This window comes from Panulirus ornatus, chromosome 2 (genome assembly GCF_036320965.1).
Source record: "Panulirus ornatus isolate Po-2019 chromosome 2, ASM3632096v1, whole genome shotgun sequence".
NCBI lineage: Eukaryota > Metazoa > Arthropoda > Malacostraca > Decapoda > Palinuridae > Panulirus > Panulirus ornatus.
In genome coordinates this window covers 100,553,717-100,580,656 of record NC_092225.1, presented here as the reverse complement: position 1 = coordinate 100,580,656, position 26,940 = coordinate 100,553,717, and the positions used below count along the sequence as shown (strand labels likewise).

Here is a 26,940-nt window from a genome sequence, read left to right as displayed (position 1 = left end):
AGGTACAGTAGACTTGAAGGTCAAGTCAGTTGGGAGGTAAGTTTGAATGGAGAAAAACTGGAGGAAGTAAAGTGTTTTAGATATCTGGGAGTGGATCTGGCAGCGGATGGAACCATGGAAGCGGAAGTGGATCATAGGGTGGGGGAGGGGGCGAAATTTTTGCCTTCCGAAAAAATGTTCTCGACTTCCAAACATTCTTCGAGGCTCCCAGAATTTTCGCCCCCTCCCCCACCCTATGATTCACTTCCGCTTCCATGGTTCCATCCGCTGCCAGATCCACTCCCAGATATCTAAAACACTTTACTTCCTCCAGTTTTTCTCCATTCAAACTTACCTCCCAATTGACTTGACCCTCAACCCTACTGTACCTAATAACCTTGCTCTTATTCACATTTACTCTTAACTTTCTTCTTTCACACACTTTCACAAGCTTCTGCAGTTTCTTGCATGAATCAGCCACCAGCGCTGTATCATCAGCGAACAACAACTGACTCACTTCCCAAGCTCTCTCATCCACAACAGACTGCATACTTGCCCCTCTTTCCAAAACTCTTGCATTCACCTCCCTAACAACCCCATCCATAAACAAATTAAACAACCATGGAGACATCACACACCCCTGCCACAAACCTACATTCACTGAGAACCTATCACTTTCCTCTCTTCCTACACGTACACATGCCTTACATCCTCTATCAAAACTTTTCACTGCTTCCAACAACTTGCCTCCCACACCATATATTCTTAAAACCTTCCACAGAGCATCTCTATCATATGCTTTCTCCAGATCCATAAATTTTAGGGAGAATAAAAAGATGTTCTGGAAGGAGGTAAATAAAGTGCTTAAGACAAGGGAGCAAATGGGAACTTCGGTGAAGGGCGCAAGTGGGGAGGTGATAACAAGTAGTGGTGATGTGAGAAGGAGATGGAGTGAGTATTTTGAAGGTTTGTTGAATGTGTTTGATGATAGAGTGGCAGATATAGGGTGTTTTGGTCGAGGTGGTGTGCAAAGTGAGAGGGTTAGGGAAAATGATTTGGTAAACAGAGAAGAGGTAGTGAAAGCTTTGCGGAAGATGAAAGCCGGCAAGGCAGCAGGTTTGGATGGTATTGCAGTGGAATTTATTAAAAAAGGGGGTGACTGTATTGTTGACTGGTTGGTAAGGTTATTTAATGTATGTATGACTCATGGTGAGGTGCCTGAGGATTGGCGGAATGCGTGCATAGTGCCATTGTACAAAGGCTAAGGGGATAAGAGTGAGTGCTCAAATTACAGAGGTATAAGTTTGTTGAGTATTCCTGGTAAATTATATGGGAGGGTATTGATTGAGAGGGTGAAGGCATGTACAGAGCATCAGATTGGGGAAGAGCAGTGTGGTTTCAGAAGTGGTAGAGGATGTGTGGATCAGGTGTTTGCTTTGAAGAATGTATGTGAGAAATACTTAGAAAAGCAAATGGATTTGTATGTAGCATTTATGGATCTGGAGAAGGCATATGATAGAGTTGATAGAGATGCTCTGTGGAAGGTATTAAGAATATATGGTGTGGGAGGAAAGTTGTTAGAAGCAGTGAAAAGTTTTTATCGAGGATGTAAGGCATGTGTACGTGTAGGAAGAGAGGAAAGTGATTGGTTCTCAGTGAATGTAGGTTTGCGGCAGGGGTGTGTGATGTCTCCATGGTTGTTTAATTTGTTTATGGATGGGGTTGTTAGGGAGGTAAATGCAAGAGTTTTGGAAAGAGGGGCAAGTATGAAGTCTGTTGGGGATGAGAGAGCTTGGGAAGTGAGTCAGTTGTTGTTCGCTGATGATACAGCGCTGGTGGCTGATTCATGTGAGAAACTGCAGAAGCTGGTGACTGAGTTTGGTAAAGTGTGTGGAAGAAGAAAGTTAAGAGTAAATGTGAATAAGAGCAAGGTTATTAGGTACAGTAGGGTTGAGGGTCAAGTCAATTGGGAGGTGAGTTTGAATGGAGAAAAACTGGAGGAAGTGAAGTGTTTTAGATATCTGGGAGTGGATCTGGCAGCGGATGGAACCATGGAAGCGGAAGTGGATCATAGGGTGGGGGAGGGGGCGAAAATTCTGGGGGCCTTGAAGAATGTGTGGAAGTCGAGAACATTATCTCGGAAAGCAAAAATGGGTATGTTTGAAGGAATAGTGGTTCCAACAATGTTGTATGGTTGCGAGGCGTGGGCTATGGATAGAGTTGTGCGCAGGAGGATGGATGTGCTGGAAATGAGATGTTTGAGGACAATGTGTGGTGTGAGGTGGTTTGATCGAGTGAGTAACGTAAGGGTAAGAGAGATGTGTGGAAATAAAAAGAGCGTGGTTGAGAGAGCAGAAGAGGGTGTTTTGAAGTGGTTTGGGCACATGGAGAGAATGAGTGAGGAAAGATTGACCAAGAGGATATATGTGTCGGAGGTGGAGGGAACAAGGAGAAGAGGGAGACCAAATTGGAGGTGGAAAGATGGAGTGAAAAAGATTTTGTGTGATCGGGGCCTGAACATGCAGGAGGGTGAAAGGAGGGCAAGGAATAGAGTGAATTGGAGCGATGTGGTATACCGGGGTTGACGTGCTGTCAGTGGATTGAATCAAGGCATGTGAAGCGTCTGGGGTAAACCATGGAAAGCTGTATAGGTATGTATATTTGCGTGTGTGGACGTATGTATATACATGTGTATGGGGGGGGGGGGGGGTTGGGCCATTTCTTTCGTCTGTTTCCTTGCGCTACCTCGCAAACGCGGGAGACAGCGACAAAGTATAAAAATATATATATATATATATATATATATATATATATATATATATATATATATATATATGTGTGTGTGTGTGTGTGTGTGTGTGTGTGTGTGTGTCCCTGGGGTAGGGGGAAAAGTATTCAGACCCATATTTTCTGGGTGTCCTGGAAGGCGACTAAAGGTGGCGGGAGCGGGGTGGTCTGGAACCCCTTCCTTGTATTTCAATTTTTAAAAGGGGAAACAGGAGTCACGCGGGGAGTGCTCATCCTCCTTGAACGCTCAGACTGGGGTGTCTAAATGTGTGTGGATGTAACCAAGATGAGAAAAGAGGAGAAAGATAGTATATTTGAGGAAAGGAACCTGGATGTTTTGGCTTTGAGTGAAACGAAGCTCACGGATAAAGGGAAAGAGTGGTTTGGAAGTGTTGTAGAAGTAAAGTCAGGGGTTCGCAAGAGGCTGGAAGCTAAGGAAGGAGTAGTACTACTATTGATGCAGGAGTTGTAGCAGAGTGTGGTAGAGTATGTGAAAGTAAATTCTAGATTGATATGGGTAAAATTGAAAATGTATGGGGAGAGAAGGATGATTACTGGTGCCTATGCACCTGGTCATGAGAAAGGAAGGTCATGAGAGGCAAGTGTTCTGGGAGCAGCTGAGTGAGTGTCAACAGCTTTGGTGCACGGGACCGGGTATTAGTGATGGGAGATTTAGATGCGAAAGTGAGTAATGTTGCAGTTGAGGATATAGATGTGGCACATGAGGCTTTCAGTGTTATGAATAGAAATGTTGAACAACTTGTTGAGTTGCACGCTGAAACAGGACTGGTCACTGGGAGTACCTGGATTAAAATCATATATACGTAAGTATACGGTTGTGAGTAGGACAAATTGTCAGCAGTCATTATTGGACTACTTGTTATCTTTCAGTGATAAGCGTGTGAATGAGAGACTTTTGGATGTTAATGTACTGAGAGGGGCAGCCTGATCACTATCTTGTGGAGGCGAAAGCGAAGATTTGTTGAGGTTTTTGAAAAGGAGGAAACAATGTCGGTGAGAGGAGAGTGGTGAGAGTAAACGAGCTTGGTAAAGAGACTTTTGTGAAAAAGAATAACAGGAGTCGGAGAGGTTGAGTGCAGAATGGCAAAAGGTGATGGTCAATGAAACGAGGGGAATGGTTGAGGAATGAGAGGTATTTAGGGGAGCAGCGATGGCATGTGCAAAAGATGCATGTCGCATGAGAAAGGTGGAAGGTGGGCAGATTAGAAAGAGTCGTGAGTGGTGGGATGAGGAAGCAAAGTTACTAGTGAAAGAGAGGAGAGAGGCGTTTGGGCGGTACTTACAGGGAAGAAGTGCAAATAACTGGGAGATGTATAAAAGAAAGCGGCAGGAGGTCAAGAGGAAGGTGTAAAGGTTCAACAAGAGGGCAAAGGAGAGTTGGGGTGAAAGAGTATCATTAAATTTTAGGGAGAATAAAAAGATGTTATGGAAGGACGCGAGGGGGAAGTGATGACAGGTAGTGATGAAGTGAGGAGATGGAAAGAGTATTTTGAAGGTTTGTTGAATGTGTCTGGCGATAGAGTGGCAGATGTAGGATGTCTTTGTCGGTTTGGTGTGCGAAGCGAGAGGGTCAGGGAGAATGGTCTGGTTGAGAGAAGAGGTGTTGAAAGCCTTGCGGAAGATGAAATCTAGCAAGGCGGCGGGTTTAGATGGTATTGCAGTAGAATTTATTAAGAAAGGGGGTGACTGTGTTGTTGATTGGTTGATAAGGATATTCATTGTATGTATGGTTCATAGTGAAGTGCCTGAGGATTGGCGGAATGCTTGCATAGTGTCATTGTACATAGGCAGAGGGGATAAGGATGAGTGTTCAAATTACAGAGGTATAAGTTTGTTGAGCATTCTGGGAAATTATGTGGGAGGGTATTGATTGAGAGGGTGAAGGCATGTACAGACCATCAGATTGGGAAGGAGCAGTGTGGTTTCAGAAGTGGTAGAGGATGTGTGGATCAGTGTTTGCTTTGAAGAATGTATGTGAGAAATACTTAGAAAAACAGATGGATTTGTATTATGAGAAGGCATATGATAGAGTTGATAGAGATGCTTTGTGGAAGGTATTAAGAGTATATGGTGTGGGAGGCAAGTTGCTAGAAGCAGTGAGGCGTTTTCATGAAGGGTGTAAGGCATATGTACGTGTAGGAAGAGAGGAGAGTGATTGGTTCCCAGTGAGGGTCTGTCTGCGGTAGGGGTGCGTAATGTCCCCATGGGTGTTTAATTTGCTTATGGATGAGGTGGTTAGGGAGGTAAATGCAAGAGTTTTGGAGAGACGGGGGAGTATGCAGTCCGATGTGGATGAGAGAGTATGAGAAGTGAGTCAGTTGGTGTTTGCTGATGATACAGCACTGGTGGCTGATTCGAGTGAGCAACTGCAGAAATTGGTGATTGAGTTTGAAGGTGTATGTGAAAGGAGAAAGTTGAGAGTAAATGTGAATAAGAACAGGGTTTATTAGGTATGAGGGACAGGTTAGTTGGGGTGTGAGTATGAATGGAGAAATATTGGGGGAAGTGAAGTGTTTTAGTTATCTGTTAGTGGACATGGCAGCAGATGGGACCATGGAAGCGGAAGTGAGTCACAGGGTGGGAGAGGAGGGGAAGATTGTGGGAGCGATGAAGAATGTGTGGAAGGAGAGAACGTTATCTCGGAGAGTAAAAATGGTTATGTTTGAAGAAATAGTAGTTCCAAAAATATTATATGGTTGCGAGGCATGGGCTTTAGATAGGGTTGTAGGAAGGAGGGTGGATGTGTTGGAAATGAAATGTTTGAGGACAATATGTGGTATGATGTGGTTTGATCGAATAAGTAATGAAAGGTTAAGAGAGATGAGTGGTAATAAAAAGAGTGTGGTTGAGGGGGCATAAGAGGGTGTGTTAAAATGGTTTGGACGTATGGAGAGAATGAGTGAGGAAAGAATGACAAAGAGGATATGTGTCAGAGGTGGAGAGAACAAGAAATGGGAGACCAAATTGGAGGTGGAAGGATGGAATGAAAAAGATTTTGAGCGATCGGGGCCTGAACATACAGGAGGGTGAAAGACGTGCATGGAATAAAGTGAACTGGAACGATGTGGTATACTGGAGTCAAGTGGACTCAACCAGGGCAAGCGCAAGAGGTCAAGACAAAGGTGCAAAAGGTGAAAAAGAGGGCAAATGAGAGTTGGGGTGAGAGAGTATCATTACATTTTAGGGAGGATAAAAAGTTGTTTTGGAAGGAGGTAAATAACGTGCGTAAGACAAGAGAACAAAGAGGAACATCTGTGAAGGGCGCTAATGGGGAGGTGATAACAAGTAGTGGTGAGGTGAGAGGGAGATGGAGTGAGTATTTTGGAGATATGTTGAATGTGTTTGATGATAGAGTGCCAAATATAGGGTGTTTTGGTCGAGGTTGTGTGCGAAGTGAAAGGGTCAGGGAGAGTGATTTGGTAAACAGAGAAGAGGTAGTGAAAGCTTTGCGGATGATGAAAGCCGACAAGGCGGTGGGTTTTGATGGTATTGCTGTGGAATTTATTAAAAGAGGAAGTGACTGTGTTGTTGACTGGCTGGTGAAGATATTCAGTGTATGTATGATTCATGGTGAAGTGCCTGAGGATTGGCGGAATGCATGCATACTGCCATTGTGCAAAGCAAAGGGGATAAAGGTGAGTGTTCAAATAACAGAGGTATAAGTTTGTTGAGTATACCTGGGAAGGTATATGGGAGGGTATTGATTGAGAGGGTGGAGGCATGTACAGAGCATCAGATTGGGGAAGAGCAGTGTGGTTTCAGAAGTGGTAGAGGATGTGTGGATCAGGTGCTTGCTTTGAAGAATGTATGTGAGAAATACTTAGAAAAGCAAGTGGATTTGTATGTAGCATTTATGGATCTGGAGAAGGCATATGATAGAGTTGATAGAGATGCTCTGTGGAAGGTATTAAGAGTATATAGTGTGGGAGGTAGGTTGCTAGAAGCAGTGAAAAGTTTTTATCAGGAATGTAAGGCATGTGTACGTGTAGGAAGAGAGGAAAGTGATTGGTTCCCAGTGAATGTTGGTTTGTGGCAGGGATGCGTGATGTCTCCATGGTTGTTTAATTTGTTTATGGATGGGGTTGTTAGGGAGGTGAATGCAAGAGTTTTGGAAAGAGGTGCAAGTATGCAGTCTGTTGTAGATGAGAGAGCTTGGGAGTGAGTCAATTGTTGTTCGCTGATGACACAGCGCTGATGGCTGATTCGGATGAGAAACTGCAGAAGTTGGTGACTGAGTTTGGTAAAGTGTGTGAAAAGAAAGCTGGGAGTAAATGTGAATAAGAGTAAGGTTATTAGGTTCGGTAGGGTTGAGGGACAAGTAAATTGGGAGGTGAGTTTGAATGGAGAAAAACTGGAGGAGTGAAGTGCTTTAGATATATGGGAGTGGATTTGGCAGCGGAAGGAACCATGGAAGCGGAAGTGAGTCACGTGGTGGGGGAGGGGACGAAGGTTCTGGGGGCGATGAAGAATGTGTGGAAGGCGAGAACGTTATCTCTTAGAGCAAAAATGGGTATGTTTGAAGGAATAGTGGTTCCAACAATGTTATATGGTTGTGAGGCTTGGGCTATATATAGATAGGGTTGTGCGGAGGAGGGTGGATGGGTTGGAAATGAGATGTTTGAGGACAATATGTGGTGTGAGGTGGTTTGATCGAGTATGTAATGAAAGGATAAGAGATGTGTCTTAATAAAAAGAGTGTGGTTGAGAGAGCAGAAGAGGGTGTTTTGAAATGGTGTGGTCACATGGAGAGAATGAGTGAGGAAAGATTGACAAAGGAGATATATGTATCAGAGGTGGAGGGAACGAGGAGAAGTGGGAGACCAAATTAGAGGTGGAAGGATGGAGTGAAAAAGATTTTGAGAGATCGGGGCCTGAACAGACAGGAGGGTGAAAGGCGTGCAAGGAATAGAGTGAATTGGAACAATGTGGTATACTGTGGTCGACGTGCTGTCAGTGGATTGAACTAAGGCATGTGAAGCGTCTGGGGTAAACCATGGAAAGTTCTGTGGGGCCTGGATGTGGAAAGGGAGTTGTGGTTTCGGTGCATTATTACATGACAGCTAGAAACTGAGTGTGAACGAATGTGGCCATTTGTCTTTTCTTTAGAGCTACCTCGCGGGGGAGGAGAGAGAGAGAGAGAGAGAGAGAGAGAGAGAGAGAGAGAGAGAGAGAGAGAGAGAGAGAGAGAGAGAGAGAGGCTATTTCATGTGTGGCGGGGTGGCGACGGGAATGAATAAAGGCAGACGGTATGAATTATGTATATATATGTATATGTGTATGTATATATATATATATGTATACGGTGTAATGTAAAGGTGTGTATATGTGCGTGTGTGGACGTGCATGCGTATACATGTGTATATATGATTAACACACTTGATCTCACTGCTATAAAACCTCAGTGTGAAGAATTGAATGACAAGAATGAAATATTATTTTCCACAGTGGAAAGCACTGTAGAACCAACATCAGTTCAGATGTAGTGGGCAGGTGGGATGGGAAAGACACGTGAAGTATCTAGGGTGAGGCATAAAACAGACCAGCTTCCTCACGCGCGACACACAACCCATGATTGACGCAAAGACATTGGAGTATTTTGGTCATGGTAATTGCCTCTTGACGTATGACCTGTTCGATGTACCCTGACCTCTCTCTCTCTCTCTCTCTCTCTCTCTCTCTCTCTCTCTCTCTCTCTCTCTCTCTCATTTTCTGTCTGTCTGTCTCTCTTGGATCAGTGTCAATTTTAAACTTATCCACATTTATCTCGACCATCAATAAAAAAAGATGTAACATTTAGCACTTCCTGTGTACAGAGTTGTGACGTGTGTTGTTCTGTGTTCATTGTTATTGTACAGAGTTGTGACGTGTGTGTTGTTCTGTGTTCGTTGTTATTGTATAGAGTTGTGACGTGTGTGTTGTTCTGTGTTCATTGTTATTGTGCAGAGTTGTGAGGTGTGTGTTGTTCTGTGTTCATTGTTATTGTACAGAGTTGTGACGTGTGTGTTGTTCTGTGTTCATTGTTATTGTACAGAGTTGTGAGGTGTGTGTTGTTCTGTGTTCATTGTTATTGTACAGAGTTGTGACGTGTGTGTTGTTCTGTGTTCATTGTTATTGTACAGAGTTGTGAGGTGTGTGTTGTTCTGTGTTCATTGTTATTGTACAGAGTTGTGACGTGTGTGTTGTTCTGTGTTCATTGTTATTGTGCAGAGTTGTGACGTGTGTGTTGTTCTGTGTTCGTTATTATGATAGAGAATCACTTCATCCGTGAAAATCTTACATTTCATGTTACTATGCTTGGCTGGCAGTCCCATGTTTCGTCTTCATAGCGTTTACAGATGCCTCGTACAACGGTCCCTTTATAGCACACTGGCTTTCTATTTAGAGACAGAAATCACGGCGCACTCATTAACTTTATGACAATTATGCCGAATGGGGTAGTCATTATGTAATGAATGACTGTGATTAATGTAATTAGTGTTTGTAAAGTTCCTTCGCCTGGGCAATGAAAATTTAGAATTAAGTGATGTTTTTATACTACAAAGGAGTACAACACCTTTACTGCTGTCTTCTCTTCAATTGGTTATCTTATCTCAAAACATGATTATGTACCGGTGTTACCGGACTACGCCTGCATGAGGCTTACACCGCGAATGACCTTTGATGAGCTTAATTAAGGTACCCATTTATCGATCAGGCCCCGAGGGGTGAGGGGTAGATGGACACCTGGGTTGGGTGTGGGCCGACTGCCACGCCCAGGATTCGAACCTATGTGCGTCCGACCCCAGGGGTGCTGGCTGGCCTGTGGTGACTCATGGTCAGTAACGCTAACCACTAGACCACACGTGTGTGTGTGTGTGTGTGTGTGTGTTTAGGATGACAAAGCTGTGCTGTTTGAATAAATCTATGGATTACTCATTTGACACGTTGTTGTACCAAGGCGTTGCGAACAATGGAAAACGCTGCCTCATTAAGCATACTTGAGTCTTTTTACCCCCTGACGCAAGGCGCGAGACACACAAACACACACACACACAGTGGGTTTACACCCAGTGTTGTTGTCGTCTTCAATGATTTGATCGGGTTAGTGTGGTGGTGAGGAGGGAGGGGCAAGGAATGGGGATGGATTACGTTGTCTGTCTGTGTGTCTGTCTGTCTCTGTGTCTGTCTGCCTGCCTGTCTGTCTGTCTGTACTCACTGGTTTGTTCATTTCCTCCCTGCCCTGGGAGGGGAGCTTTACGCGTGTGGCGGCCACTAGCGTCTCTTGGAACACACTCAGTAACGGTTATCTGAACCTTTATGTATATACTCTCCTCCCTTCCAACCTACCCCCCTCCCCCTTACGTGAATATCCACCCCTCCCTCCCTCTCTCTCTCTCACCCTAACCCCCCAACAACTACTTCACCCCCCCTCCACCCCCTTACACCCCAACTTCCCCCTCCACGGGGAAAACCTGGAATCCATCATAGGTTATTTAAGAAAAAAACAAGAGTGGACTTCACAGATGAAGACAGGAACCCATTAAACATGGGGGGGGGGGGGTCAGAGTTCAGGAGAGGCCAGGGAGTGGGGGGGATAAGACGGTCGTAGAGAGAGAGAGAGAGAGAGAGAGAGAGAGAGAGAGAGAGAGAGAGAGAAGAGAGAGAGAGAGAGAGAGAGAGAGAGAGAGAGAGAAACTTCCTTCCATCCTAAAAGAGTTTCCTCAAGGGCTAGCTAGCGCGTCGCGCTCACAGCTGGACAGTACTATGTAGAGTTACGAAGAGCGAGTCATGCGAGATCCGTGTGTGTGTGTGTGTGTGTATGTGTGTGTGTGTGAGAGAGAGAGAGAGAGAGAGGTTGGTTTCTGTAGTTATTTTCCTTAAAATCTTAGCCTTGTATTAGAAGGTGAATTTCAGTCTCGAGATAAGACAGTGTTATACGACCTAACAATTAATTTTGTGTGATGTTCTTTTTTTCTGCCCAACTGTATAAATGTTCTTTATGTATTTTGATTATTTTTTTACTTTTAAGGAAAAGTCATTTTTCGTTTCGTCTTTAGGAATGATCCGTCACGGATCGGTAATAAGAAAACTACAGAGGAAATAATTGGATTGAAAAATAATTAGAGAAGGTAATCATAAAAAAGACAAAATGATTTACAGAATAACTCTCTTAGATCATGTTTTAAATAATGTAATCAGTTGAATGATGAGACCCAATAGTCTGTAATAAATTAAAGTGATGTGTAGAATAATTAGAAAAAAATAATCAAACAAAATAATCTAAAGTAATATGAAAATAGATGAAATAACCCGAAAATAATCAGACAAAATAATCTAAAGTAATCAAAGTAATCTGAAAATAATTACAAGAAATAACTCGAAAATAACCAGACAAAATAATCTAAAGTAATCAAAGTAATCTGAAAATAATTACAAGAAATAACCCGAAAATGACCAGACAAAGTCATCTAATCAAAGTAATCTGAAAATAATTAGACGAAATAACTCGAAAATAATCAGAGGAAATCATCTACAAAAAAAAAAAGAATAGCCATCGCTACATAACCTAAAGAACTCAAGTCGGACAGAATAGATTCGGCCAAAATCACTTCGTAAGAGGCCGTCGCGTGACGTCACACTGTACCCAGATACAGTACGGGCCCGCACTGTATCTGTGGTGCGTCACGTCTCGTAACGTCGCGTGTCCTCGCACAGCTTGCCATTGCAGTTGGCATTGCATGTACGTGGAGAACAATGCCTGCTGCTCCTGCCAATACCCTCGGCTGTCCGTAGTAATACAGGGAACGGGAGAAATGCAGGTGGCCAGCCAGAGACAAGACCCGTGGCCCGTGTTTTCTTTTAACTGTGCATTTCTTTTTTGGTCTTTTCTTTTCTTTTTTTTTTTCATTCTCTGGTGATCTTTCGGTAACGTTATGTTAAACTCGTCTGGATGATTCTGTGGCATTCGTGGTTCCGTCGAAAAGGGAGAGGTGGAGGGATAAAGTTTTGACAAGGGTGGACTCTCTCTCTCTCTCTCTCTCTCTCTCTCTCTCTCTCTCTCTCTCTCTCTCTCTCTCTCTCTCTCTCTCTCTCTCTCTCTCTTTCAAATGTAGCCTTCAGCAATAATGATACCATAAAGAATGTCTTAATTAAAAACGCAACACGAAATTCTGCGGGCTGTGTTTACAGAATCCTTTGTAAAAATTGTAATATGTTTTATGTTGGGCAGACTGGTAAGTATCTTTATGTTAGACTTAAGTGTCATTGATAAAGTATAAGAACAGGACAAGAATCAAATGCTTTGTTTAATCATGTTAAATATTATGACCATTGTATTGACTGGAATAATGCCATTTCAGTTATTAATTGTAGCTCATTTACTGAATCTTCTATTAATAAATGCATAAAGAATTGTAACATTAATATTAGTGAAGGTTTATACAAACTTGACAGCTTTTTCGTGGGTAAAATTTGTAAACAGTTCCCATCCCTGTCCACATGATTAAAATTTTACTACAGTCATGATGTCAGACCCGAGCACCACCATCCGGTAACACTTGTTTACCAGTGGCGTCTTAGCCACGTCTCATCTTGTATATCAGCTGGCTGTTCTACGACCTCTATCTCATTCTCGTATCAAACTATTTGAAGACGACGGTACGACCCTTGAGCACGACGGTACGACACTTGAGCACGACGGTACGACCCTTGATTACGACGGTGCGACCCTTGAGCACGACGGTACAAACCTTGAGCACGACAGTACGACCCTTGAGCACGACGGTGCGACCTTTGAGCACGACGGTACGACCCTGGTCTTTGGCCCGACCTTTATATAGGATCAGGTCAAAGGTCAGCGCTGCGTGATACCTGTGGGTCGTGTAGTCATGACCACAGGTCGTGAAGTCGTATTCAGGTAGTTGGGTGACATATTTATTACACATAAACTTTATAATCGAATTTTGATCAATTTTTTGGTTTGTTTGCTCTAACAAAATGGTTAGCACCATTCGAATCCCCTTGTGCCATTTTCACAAATTTTTTTTTTCCTAATCAGCTTTCTGATGGTAGAGGTGATTAAAATTAGGGATCTTGATTAATCAGTAGGTCAGGCCTTTGTTGCGCATCTGTGCTTCAAGAAGCCAAGTCTGCAGGGTGTAGCCAAACCGATCTCCTTTTTTTTTAATCGATTATATTTTATCTATCTGTTATCTATTATCAGCCAAGGTTCGTGGTCATATCTGTATTGTTCTGGGCGTAATGACCAAATGAGATTTCCAAACGTAATGGTGAAATTAGCCTATATTTTGCTGTCTAAGTCTAATTATATCCTAGGATGTGCTATTTAGGTCTAGATATATCCTAGGATGTGCTATTTGGGTCTAAGTATATCCTAGTATGTGTATTTAGGTCTAGTTATATTCTAGGAGGTGCTATTTAGGTCTAATTGTATCCTAGGATGTGCTATTTAGGTCTAATTATATCCTAGGATGTGCTATTTAGGTCTAATTATATCCTAGGATATGCTATTTAGGTCTTAATTACATCCTAGGATGTGCTTCTTAGGTCTAGATATATTCTAGGATGTGCTATTTAGGTCTAATTGTATCCTAGGATGTGCTATTTAGATCTAGTTATATTCTAGGATATGCTACTTAGGTCTAATTATATCCTAGCATGTGCTATTTAGGTCTTAATTATATCCTAGGATGTGCTATTTAGGTCTTAATTATATCCCAGGATGTGCTATTTAGGTCTAATTATATCTTAGGATGTGCTATTTAGGTCTAATTGTATCCTAGGATGTGCTATTTAGGTCTAATTGTATCCTAGGATGTGCTATTTAGATCTAGTTATATTCTAGGATATGCTATTTAGGTCTAATTATATCTTAGGATGTGCTATTTAGGTATTAATTATATCCTAGGATGTGCTATTTAGGTCTAATTATATCCTAGGATGTGCTATTTAGGTCTTAATTATATCCTAGGATGTGCTATTTAGATCTAGTTATATTCTAGGATATGCTATTTAGGTCTAATTATATCTTAGGATGTGCTATTTAGGTATTAATTATATCCTAGGATGTGCTATTTAGGTCTTAATTATATCCTAGGATGTGCTATTTAGGTCTTAATTATATCCTAGGATGTGCTATTTAGGTCTAATTATATCCTAGGGTAAAATACGTCATTCTTACTATATATGTTTCTGACGTGTTTGATATTTGTTGCCGTGAACGTAGCGTACTGTCGTAAGGGCGTTGTAGTTCCCAAGGGGTGGCTTGGTTGTGCAACACTGCGACAGGCGACGTGGTCATATGTAGTTAGAGTAGTAGTAGTAGTAGTAGTAGTAGTAGTAGTGTCGTATCACGTATGCAGTAGTCTTAGGTAGTTTGAGCTGAAGTGTCGTTAGTATTACGTCTGTCGTAGTCTGTGGACCGCAGTAACGTGGTTGGTGTTACGTCTGTCGTAGTCTTTGGAGCATGTTAACTTGGTGTGCGTAACGTCGGTTAGTGTGTGTGTGTTACGGCATTCGTAACCAGTCGTGCTGGTCCTCACGTAACAGCTGCGTGACCTGGGGGGGGGGGGGGGGTTGGAATGGGACATGACCCCGGGATCCCACAACGAACCACCCAGCCTCTGACCCGAACCAGCCACACACCACAGCCTCAGGGATCATAAACCAACACCTCTGACGTAAACCATTAAACCACCTCCCACACACAGACACACACACACACACACACACACATATATATATATATATATATATATATATATATATATATATATATATATATATATATATATATATGTATATATATATTTTTTTTTTTTTATTTGTTTTATTTATTATAGTTTGTCGCTGTCTCCCGCGTTAGCGAGGTAGCGCAAGGAAACAAGACGAAAGAATGGCCCAACCCACCCACATACACATGTATATACATCACCGCCCACACACATATACATACCTATACATTTCAACGTATACATACATGTACATAAAAAGACATATACATATATACATATGTACATATTCATACTTGCTGCCTTCATCCATTTTCGTCGCCACCCCGCCACACATGAAATGGCACCCCCCTCCCCCCCGGGCGCGCGTACGAGGTAGCGCTGGGAAAAGACAACAAAGGCCACATTCGTTCACACTCAGTCTCTAGCTGTCATGTACAATGCACCGATATATATATATATATATATATATATATATATATATATATATATATATATATATATATATATATATATATACAGACATATACTTATATACTCATGTACATATTCATACTTGCTTGCCTTCATCCATTTCTGTCGCCACCCCGCCACACTGAGAATTAAAAGAAAGATGTAGATAGATAAAACAACATTGAAAATTACAGGTTTTTCAAAAAGCTTAAAATTCATTGATGATAACTTCGCAAATTCCGGGGTTTGATTTTATTATCACATATCTGATGATAACTGGATCAATTCATGGTATTATTCTCTACCTTGTTATCAGTGTAACCAGGTCATTGTAACGACTCTAGATCCGTAGCAGAGTGGACTTGGTCACTGCATGATAAATTTGTATTTATGTAGGAAGTTATTGATTGATTTTAGTTATGTTCCTGCAGGTTCATTTGTCAGTTCAAGAAAACAAAAATTAGTTACGGATCTTCCAATTTTTAGAACGATGTGGTATACAGGGGTCGACATGCTTTCTGTTCAGATCATTTGGAGCGGCGGGGTAAACCATGGAAAGTTTTGTGGGGCCTGGATGTGGGAAGGGAGCTGTGGGTTCGGTGCATTAGTGCATGACAGCTAGAGACTGAGCGTGAACGAATGTGGCCTTTTTTTGTCTATATTCCTGGCACTACCTATCTTGATGACACACCCGCAGCGCCCAGGAAGCCGGCCAGCTACTCCAGGAGGGACCATAGGTCATAAAGTGTAGTGGTGTGTGTGTGTCTCTGTGTGTGGAGAGTTCGATGCAGAATTCGATGCCTATAAGTAATAAGTGTTCGTTGTCTTCATTGTAGCAGATGCATCGCTGGCATGATGGGTCCTGGGATGTGTTGGATGTGTGCTTGTAGTGTCTGTCATAGGCGGGAGAGAGTGTGACTCGTGCATGTCTGGGGAGTGCAGTATTAGATGCACGTATGTCCGGAGTGGAATGTCGAGGACCGAGTTGGGCGGGCGGGTGTGTGTTATATGGTCTTGTGGGTTCATTCTGTTGTGTATGTGTTATATTTCCTGGAGGGAGGAGGGTCTGTGAATGGAGGTTGTTGATGGGTGAGGCAGGGGTATGTTTTTCTATTTCTCTTCGGGGTTTAGGTGGCCCAGTTATGCAGGGGTTTCCATGGGAGGAGGAAAGGGAGGGGTCTAGTGTTGCTGCCAATTGCCAGCTGAGTGCCGAGCACTTTGAGGTGGGCCTGTGTCGGAGGGGGGGGGGGGAGGGTGGTCTGTGTTTCAGCCTGTAGTTGTGGTCTGTTAGTGGTTGTTAGGCAGCTTGAGTATCTGTCTATCTTCCTCTCTATGTATCTATCTATCTGTCTGTCTATATGATCACTGACCCATTGTGAAGAAGCAGATTTGAAGAGAGTGAGTAGAAATAACCTCGAACATAATCCCAAACATATGACAAAGGTTTTTCTGTGCCAATAATTGTGGTATGATATATATATATATATATATATATATATATATATATTCCTATGAGTCCACGGGGAAAATGAAACACGATAAGTTCCCAAGTGCACTTTCGTGTAATAATCACATCATCAGGGGAGAGACAAGAGGGAAACATAAGTCAGTTGATATACATCGAAGAGACGAAGCTATATATATATATTTTTTTTTCTTTTCAAACCACTTCTTCACCCTAATTAATACGCTGGTTGGCATATCCTCACCAGCTCACACATTTATCATATTCTCCTTTCGTACTATCCATCATCATCTTGGCCAATCCTCCTCGTTCATTCCCCTAGTTCCTCCTCCTCGCCAGTACGGCTATGTGAGGCGCCTGTGTTGTGTTGTACCGGGCCAGCCAACCATCTTCCCTGGCCCACACCCTGCTGCTGCCCCTGCTGGTGCTGCTGGTCCAGAAGGGCGTGTGTGGACTCCCTTGAGTCTTGTGCGTCCACTAGACAAACACAAGAGCTTCCTAACAGCTTTTAATTCCCATCCTGCGACACACACACACACACACACACACACACACACACACACACACACACTGTATATCAGTGCCTTTTTAACCATAATCCTCGTTTTCTGTTGTGATCGAATGTATGGCATTATTCTTGAATGGTTTTGCTCATTTTTTTTTTTCGTTTTTTTACCAATCATCAATCGTTCCTCCGTCCAGTGTGACAGTTTTTGAGCAGAATTTTGAGATTTTGAAACTACATTTTTTCTTCCGTACCTTCCACCCACTATGCCTCATTTCACATTCCCCCACACACACACACACCCTCTCCCTCCCTCTCCCTCCCTCCCTCAGACGTAACAACCTTACCATGTTTTTTGTCTGTATTTAAATCTACTCTCCTGTTTTTCTCCACCATTCCAAACTATATATACATATATCTTTTTTTCTTTTGAATTATTACTTGTGTTATTTTGTGTTGGGGTTCGACACTGGAATGATAATTTTTTTGGCGTTTTTTTCGCCGCACAACGTACGTCATCTGCGCACATTTGCGCACATCTGCGCACGTCTGCACGATGGATTTTACCCACGTCTGTCGTATTCTCCCGACGCGTCTCTGTTCTTGCGATATTTTTCCCTCGCGTCTGCCGCTATAGCGTCAGGAAAAAAGACACTGACCAAACCTGGGCATAAAGTATGCCCTTGACCTCCAAAAAAGGGGAACAGAGAAGGGGGCCAAGTGAGGATATTTTCCCTCTAAGGCTCAGTCCTCTGTTCTTAACGGTATACCTCGATAACGCGAGAAATGGCGAAAATGCAATGAACAAAAATTTGAAAAAATGTTTTTTTTTTTTCTTTTTCTTCTTTTTCTTTCTGCAGAATTCTGGTGTGTCTCATGCTACAATCAGGTTGTGACAAAGTAGTGAAGACCGCACAATCGCTTTGGAAATATAGCCTCCTGGGCCAAAGCGTGTGTGTGTGTGTGTGTGTGTGTGTGTGTGTGTGTGTGTGTGTGTGTTGTAACCTGAAACATGGCCCCTGGTTTAGTGGCTTCGTGGTGTCGTGTGAGTCTGTCGTAAGTTGGAACCTTGAGATTTCGTGTTTGTTGGGGCGCTTGAAGGCCAGGGTATAATTCCCCCGTGGGTACTAGAGGCCTTTGATCGTAACGAATCTTCATTATTATTTTAAGACTGAAAGTTTGCCTGTTCTCAAATGAATGGATTGGTTGAAGTGGTCTTTGTTGGGTGTTAGTGGCCTGAAATCGGCCTCCAAGGCTAACGAGCGGTAGTTTCAGACCTTGTCCAGATTCTGAAGCGCCTACATTCAGACCTCAGGGCCTCTGTGTACACCAGACGAAGCTTCAGTAAAGCTGAACATTGAATGAGGATCTTTGTTGTCCCTCAAGGCCAGGGTCTGGTACCCTTAGATATGCCTTTCATCCCGTGGTGTCTTCATTTCAACTCGAGGCTGCAGTGAGGTAGGTGTAATCTATAGAACTGGTGTGTGGCGTCTGGTGGCCCTCAGTGGCCTCAAAAGAGGTTTCAAGGCCAGCGTTTTGTGGCCAACTACGTTGTGTATATTCTGATGTATTCTGAGGCGAAATCTGTGACTTCTCAGTGTTACGGTGAGGTCTTCCTTGGAAGAGGACAATTCAAACACAGACTCGTAAACGCAGACACTTGATACACACACTCACACACACACACACACACACACACACACACACACACACACACACATATATATATATATATATATATATATATATATATATATATATATATATATATAATTTATTTATTTTGCTTTGTCGCTGTCTCCCGCGTTTGCGAGGTAGCGCAACGAAACAGACGAAAGAAATGGCCCAACCCACCCCCATACACAATGTATATACATACACATCCACACACGCAAATATACATACCTATACATCTCAATGTACACATATATATACACACACAGACACATACATATATACCCATGCACACAATACACACTGTCTGCCTTTATTAATTTCTATCGCCACCTCGCCACACATGGAATACCATCCCCCTCCCCCCTCATGTGTGCGAGGTAGTACTAGGAAAAGACAACAAAGGCCCCATTCGCTCACACTCAGTCTCTAGCTGTCATGCAATAATGCCCGAAACCACAGCTCCCTTTCCACATCCAGGCCCCACACAACTTTCCATGGTTTACCCCAGACGCTTCACATGCCCTGATTCAATCCACTGACAGCACGTCAACCCCGGTATACCACATCGATCCAATTCACTCTATTCCTTGCCCTCCTTTCACCCTCCTGCATGTTCAGGCCCCGATCACACAAAATCTTTTTCACTCCATCTTTCCACCTCCAATTTGGTCTCCCACTTCTCCTCGTTCCCTCCACCTCCGACACATATATCCTCTTGATCAATCTTTCCTCACTCATTCTCTCCATGTGCCCAAACCATTTCAAAACACCCTCTTCTGCTCTCTCAACCACGCTCTTTTTATTTCCACACATCTCTCTTACCCATACGTTACTTACTCGATCAAACCACCTCACACCACACATTGTCCTCAAACATCTCATTTCCAGCACATCCACCCTCTTGCGCACAACTCTATCCATAGCCCACGCCTCGCAACCATACAACATATATATATATATATATATATATATATATATATATATATATATATATATATATATATATATATATATATATATATATATATATATTTTTTTTTTTTTTTTTTCCATACTATTCGCTATTTCCCGCGATAGCGAGGTAGCGTTAAGAACAGAGGACTGGGCCTTTGAGGGAATATCCTCACCTGGACCTCTCCTCTGTTCCTTCTTTTGAAAAAAAAAAAAAAAAACGAGAGGGGAGGATTTCCAGCCCCCCGCTCCCTTCCCTTTTAGTCGCCTAATATATATAATATAATATATATATATATATATATATATATATATATATATATATATATATATATATATATATTTATATATAAGAAGGAACAGAGGAGAGGTCCAGGTGAGGATATTCCCTCAAAGGCCCAGTCCTCTGTTCTTAACGCTACCTCGCTATCGCGGGAAATAGCGAATAGTATGAAAAAAAAAAAAAAAAAAAAATATATATATATATATATATATATATGTGGAAGGTATTAAGAATATATGGTGTGGGAGGCAAGTTGTTAGAAGCAGTGAAAAGTTTTTATCGAGGATGTAAGGCATGTGTACGTGTAGGAAGAGAGGAAAGTGATTGGTTCTCAGTGAATGTTGGTTTGCGGCAGGGGTGTGTGATGTCTCCATGGTTGTTTAATTTGTTTATGGATGGGGTTGTTAGGGAGGTAAATGCAAGAGTCCTGGAAAGAGGGGCAAGTATGAAGTCTGTTGGGGATGAGAGAGCTTGGGAAGTGAGTCAGTTGTTGTTCGCTGATGATACAGCGCTGGTGGCTGATTCATGTGAGAAACTGCAGAAGCTGGTGACTGAGTTTGGTAAAGTGTGTGGAAGAAGAAAGTTAAGAGTAAATGTGAATAAGAGCAAGGTTATTAGGTACAGTAGGGGTGAGGGTCAAGTCAATTGGGAGGTGAGTTTGAATGGAGAAAAACTGGAGGAAGTGAAGTGTTTTAGATATCTGGGAGTGGATCTGTCAGCGGATGGAACCATGGAAGCGGAAGTGGATCATAGGGTGGGGGAGGGGGCGAAAATTTTGGGAGCCTTGAAAAATGTGTGGAAGTCGAGAACATTATCTCGGAAAGCAAAAATGGGTATGTTTGAAGGAATAGTGGTTCCAGCAATGTTGTATGGTTGCGAGGCGTGGGCTATGGATAGAGATGTGCGCAGGAGGATGGATGTGCTGGAAATGAGATGTTTGAGGAAAATGTGTGGTGTGAGGTGGTTTGATCGAGTAAGTAACGTAAGGGTAAGAGAGATGTGTGGAAATAAAAAGAGCGTGGTTGAGAGAGCAGAAGAGGGTGTTTTGAAATGGTTTGGGCACATGGAGAGAATGAGTGAGGAAAGATTGACCAAGAGGATATATGTGTCGGAGGTGGAGGGAACGAGGAGAAGAGGGAGACCAAATTGGAGGTGGAAAGATGGAGTGAAAAAGATTTTGTGTGATCGGGGCCTGAACATGCAGGAAGGTGAAAGGAGGGCAAGGAATAGAGTGAATTGGAGCGATGTGGTATACAGGGGTTGACGTGCTGTCAGTGGATTGAATCAAGGCATGTGAAGCGTCTGGGGTGAACCATGGAAAGCTGTGTAGGTATGTATATTTGCGTGTGTGGACGTGTGTATGTACATGTGTATGGGGGGGGGGCATTTCTTTCGTCTGTTTCCTTGCGCTACCTTGCAAACGCGGGAGACAGCGACAAAGTATAAAAAAAAAAAAAAAAAAAAAATATATATATATATATATATATATATATATATATATATATATATATATATATATATATATATATATATATATATTTTGTCTGAGAATAAATGCAGTTTATGTGGTGTTCCGAATGTAAGCACATTACATTTAAACAGACTGTTTGAATATCAAATATGATTTAGGCAAATCTTAAGATTTTGACGAGAATCCTTCTGTTCTTCCTTATGGCGTAGATTAAAAAACTTAGTGTAGGACTTGAACTATGATTTACTGCAGCCTTGAGGTGGTTTTTTTTTTTTTTTTTTTTCGGTGTGGGGAGAAAAAGTTGTGTTCGTGTCTTATGTAATGATATCTGGCATGCTTGGAGTGTTGCTGACCAGACGTTGTGGCGGGAGACTGTAGATTGGATTCACGTCTATCAGGGATTAAGAGAGGTGGTCATGGATTTTAGTGGGGATGAAGACCTTCTGTTTTCAGTGGGCCAATGTTCTAATAGTATGATGTGTTGTTGCTTGAGGAGTGTTCTGGTACTCAGATGTGTTTGTAAGGTCATATAAGAGCACTTTCACACTGTGGTCTGCAGGAGGGAAAGGAAGGTCATGTAGGAAGGGACTAAAGAGGTTAGGAGAAAGACCTGCTTCGTGGGGTACTCCAGTGTAGAGCTTGAGGATTTGGTAGGTGAAACTTACCCATTTTTTGTCTCTTTTTTTTTCTTCGTTATGGATGGAGGGTGGTATCAAGCATCTCTTGTGTGAGGATATGCCAGGGGACGGTGTCAAAGGCTTTATGAATATCTGTTGCTACTAGTACTGTGCGGGAGGGGGACTGGTTTGGTTGATTGAGACAGTGGGTTTGCAGTATGGTAGTAGAATGACTGGATCCAGAGCTGTGTTTTGTGGATGAAGGATGGGATATTTTGGGTGACTCCTGTATATTATTTGGGCTAGGAGATTGGGATACTAGTGACAGCGGTGACATACAGAAGGAAAGAGATTCAGTTGCTTTGGAGGGTTTCTGGATGGGTCCTCTGTAGGCGGGTTGCCAGACGTTTGGGGTTGTTGTACGTAACCAGGGTTGGTCGAGGATAACTCTTAAGTGCCTGGATTGTAGTTAGGAAGAGGTGTATTGCAAGACGTAGTTACGTGGAGCTGAGAAAGGACAATCAAGTGATTATCTTGGTTTTTTCCTTTTAACTCGGATGGTTTAACGTGGACGGTAAGTGATATATAGACATTTGCCGTCTACGAAACCCTAGCGAACCGTTAATCTGTTAATGACGGTACGACCTCTGGTTGGAATGGCGTAACCTTTGACATGATCATCAAGGGTCAGGTCAGAGGCTACGCTGTCATATCCAAGGGTCGTGCCGTCGTGCGCAAGGGTCGGACCGTTGTACCCAAGGGTTGTACCGTCGTCCTCAAGGATCGTACTGTTGTACCGTCTTCCTCAAGGAGCGTACCGTTGTACCTAAGGAATGTACCGTCGTGCGTAAGGATCGTACCATTGTGCCCTAGGACTGTACCGTCATGCTTAAGGATCTTACCGTTGTACCCTAAGGTTGTACCGTCGTGCTCAAGGATCGTACCATTGTACCCACGTCAGTCGTACCGTCGCACTCATGGATCGCGTTGAGGGGAATCCATAATTTGTACCGAAAGCCGCGGGTAATTAACACTCGAGAGGAATTCTATGAAATGTGTTGATTTAATATGGAATTCATTTAACTTCATTTGCAAGATATTGATCACTTTTCAGGGAATATATTGTCTGAGTAATTAACGAACTCACTGTCAGGTGACGCAAAGCTTATTTCAGTCTTAAAATAAAAGCTTTAAGACAAAATAGTCAAAGATTGGAGATATTTTTGACTCATCTTCATGCACAGAAAACGGATTAATGCACAGAAAACGGATTAGTGCACAGAAAACGAGTGTGATAAAGTCGAATGAATTTTGAATTTCGTTTTCAGAAAAGTTCGGAGAGGTAAGACAACATTGCAGTAACTTCCAGGATGCTTAGATTTTCTCCGTGTGGTTTTTGACACCTGAAGTAATAATTTTCTAACTTGTGACACACCATTGAGGATTATTGTGCAGACCTCCGGCTACATAGATTTACACGATTACTTTCATAATTACTCTCGAAAAAAAAAATGAACGTCATATCTGGAAGATTACCGGCTGAATAGATGGTTTATCTTCATACATCTGCAATACATGATGTATTACGGATCGTAAGACCCATCACACTTTATATGGAATGGATGGGGTTCTTTGTCGATGTGAGAGTAAACAAAGATGACTACATTTTCTCGCTATGTATGTATGTATGTATGTATGTATGTATGAATGGAGCGAAACTGGTTACATAGCGTGGGTGACGTAATTCGTTGGTTGGATAGTGATTGGCTCGATGATGTAAACACAACGAGTTGTGATCACTTGTCAAGCCTTGGGTTGGTTATTCGTGACAAGTGGCGTGCTACAGGGATCAGTCTTGGGACCATTTCTCATTTTCATTTATCAATGACGCTGATAAGATATCAGAACGCTAAGATGGGAAGTAAAAAATGCTACAGCTGAAGCTGAACGTCTAAAGTTTCAAGCTGACTTAGATAAACTTATGGACTAGAGTCACATGAGTGAAAAGAATGTGGATATCGGTAAAGTGTAATGTCTTACACGCCCGTTGGTAAAAACTAAAGGCAAAGGGAAGGTATGAATGGTGCTGAGTTACAGAAGATCAATGAGGATCAGAGTCTAAGGTTTGATATAATCAATAACAGAACATAAAATGGGACTAAAAGACTTGTGCCTCATACGCTGATGACCTAGATCCAAGTGAACAGTGCAATAAAGTAGTTAAAAACAAAGTGAACTATAAATATTTTTAGGAGTCATGAAGAGGTTTTCGTAACTATGGTATCTATCGTTACTCTCTTTACAGTTCACCAGAGAGGTCTGACCTTCAGTGGTACGTTCACCTTTGGTCATCTGAGAGAATATAACAAGCAGAATGGAGAATGCACAGCGTCTTGCTACTATATTGATTCCCGGACACTGAGAAAGGAATCCTATGGGAACTGTAATCACATGTTTACCAAATTGCGTCCTATCTTCGTCTCTTCGTTGTATATCAACTGACTGTTATATTTCTCTCTTGTGTCTCCCCTGATGATGTGATTATGACACGAAAGTGCACTTAGGAACTTATCGTGTTTCATTTTCCCCGTGGACTCATAGGAATATATATATATATATATATATATATATATATATATATATATATATATATATATATATATATATATATATATATATATACTGGTGCTCTTTGAAATAGTGTCACAGCATGAAGGTTTACGGTTACAAACGAAACACATTATCACATGAGATAGTACGAGCAGCTGAGGGTCAGAGGTGACAGCAGATGTGAAGAGGTCATGTGTGTGTTGATCGTCAAAAAGTCACCATTGATGTACCCACGTCCCCCGTCCCTCACCGCTCGGTTGCAGCGGCTCACGTGGACACCAGCGAAACTACCCTTCCAGTTGAAACCGCTGGTTCGTGACCCTAGAAAATGTCGTCACGTTCACGGGGGTGGGGGGGTTGGGTCAATTAAGGTTATCTGCTTCGTTAGGAAGGAAGGAATTCACCCAGCCAGCTAGCTAGCTAGCCAGCCGGGGCCCGCGCGCGCCCCCTCGATGCCATCAACCCTTATCAACGCTTCTGGATTTTCTGGCGTGTGATTGAGTCCACCCGATCGCTGCCGGAGGGTACTGCTTGACAAGGCGTCGCTAACCCAGCTTTGCAACAAGATCGATGAGGCTGTTACCGGTCAGGGGAGGTCGCTTTATACCGCTACAGGTCACCACAGAGGCCCGGGCACAGTGGTGGTGCTCCTCCTCCTCCTCCAGCGCAAACAGTTTGCCTCGGTGTAGATTACGAGCCAGCTCATATTTTTTTTTTCTCTCTCTCTCTCTCTCTCTCTCTCTCTCTCTCTCTCTCTCTCCATCTCCTACACACTGCTCGGTGCCCTGGACGCGTCTTGTGCTCTGTGCAGAAGACTTTACATCCTTTACCGTCGGTGTTGAACTTCTTCCCAAGTGTGTGGCGGTGCAGTGCATAGCCACACACACACACACACACACACACACACACACACACACACACACTGTACCAACCAAACTGCTTTTATACCGTGATGTCTCACGCAAATCGCTTTCCTTACAGAGCTTCGGTCGTGAACCATCTTAGCGACCCCACAACACCTCACGGACGGGGCAGCCCGTGTGCCTGAACTGTGTTACGTAGGGATTTTAATGAGACTTAAGATCACTGGGTTGTGTAGGAACCTTGGCACATTTTATCATAGACCCACGACCGTATGCCGCCCCCCCGCCCCCCATCTCCTCCCGACACGCACGTACGTGGAGTGAACGCGTCGTCGTAACTTCGTTCTCACCGTCGTGGTTGACCAGGACCTAATCACCGTGGCCAGTACCGTGGCCTCGGTCGCAGTAGATAACTACCAGTTGTGTCGTTATCCTCCCTCCTCTCCTCCCCCCCCCCTCCCTCCCCCACCACGACGACCCAAGACTTGGTGGGCCGGTTATTAAGATAAATAAAGGCCGGTTAACGACGCCGGACTACGTAATAGATCGTCGAGTGTACGTGGACTGTGGGGCGCGCCAGATAGATGGGGGGCATCACGTCGACAGACGGTGGGGTAGTTACGTCAGCGCCATCACGGGAGCCTACTGCCATCACATCCTCCATCAATGGGAGTGTTTGTGAGGCTCCACCCAGCTGGTGTGACCCCAAGATCAACACCCAACATAGAGAGAGAGAGAGAGAGAGAGAGACCACCACAGCAGGCAGCGTTTACCGGGCCTTCAACCACGACACACCACTCACCTCTAACCAGCCCTCTCTCTTCTGCAGCACAGTGACTCCAACTAACAACTCGCATCATCCCCCACCCTCACCTCACCACCTCACCACCTCACCTTACCACCTCACCTCACCACCTCACCACCTCACCTCACCACCACACCACATCTCACCTCACCACCTCACCTCACCTCACCTCACCTCACCACACCACACCTCACCTCACCTCACCTCACCACACCTCACCTCACCTCACCACCTCACCACCTCACCTCACCACCACACCACATCTCACCTCACCTCACCACCTCACCTCACCTCACCTCACCACCACACCACACCTCACCTCACCACCTCACCTTACCACCTCACCTTACCACCTCACCTCACCTCACCTCACCTCACCTACAACCAGGCCCACACACCGGCATTTGCCGATGAGGAACTGGAAGAGTTCAGCTATGTCGATAACACGGATTCCCTCCTTTCCCCTCCGTGGACCGCTTGTGCACTGAGGAAACAACCCCTTCGGCACCACCTGCCTGAAACTACCTTCCCCACCTGGACACCACCTGCCTGAAACTAATTACCTCCACCTGAACACCCCCCCCCACTCTTCCTTCCACCACTGGTGACCCACAGCTTTCCAGACCCCAGATTGGTTTAACAGGCCACCACACACACACACACCCTGACTTCCCCAGAGAACACCCCCCTGACTTCCCCAGAAACTCTGCCCATGAAACTAGCC

The 26,940-nt window shown here is 43.4% G+C and overlaps 1 long non-coding RNA gene across 1 annotated transcript in view; it reads left to right on the top strand.

Annotated features, from left to right (window-relative positions):
• LOC139753125 (uncharacterized) overlaps positions 1-26,940 on the top strand; it is a 594,867-nt gene that overhangs the window by 7,645 nt on the left and 560,282 nt on the right. The gene's annotated exons all lie outside the window — the stretch shown is intronic.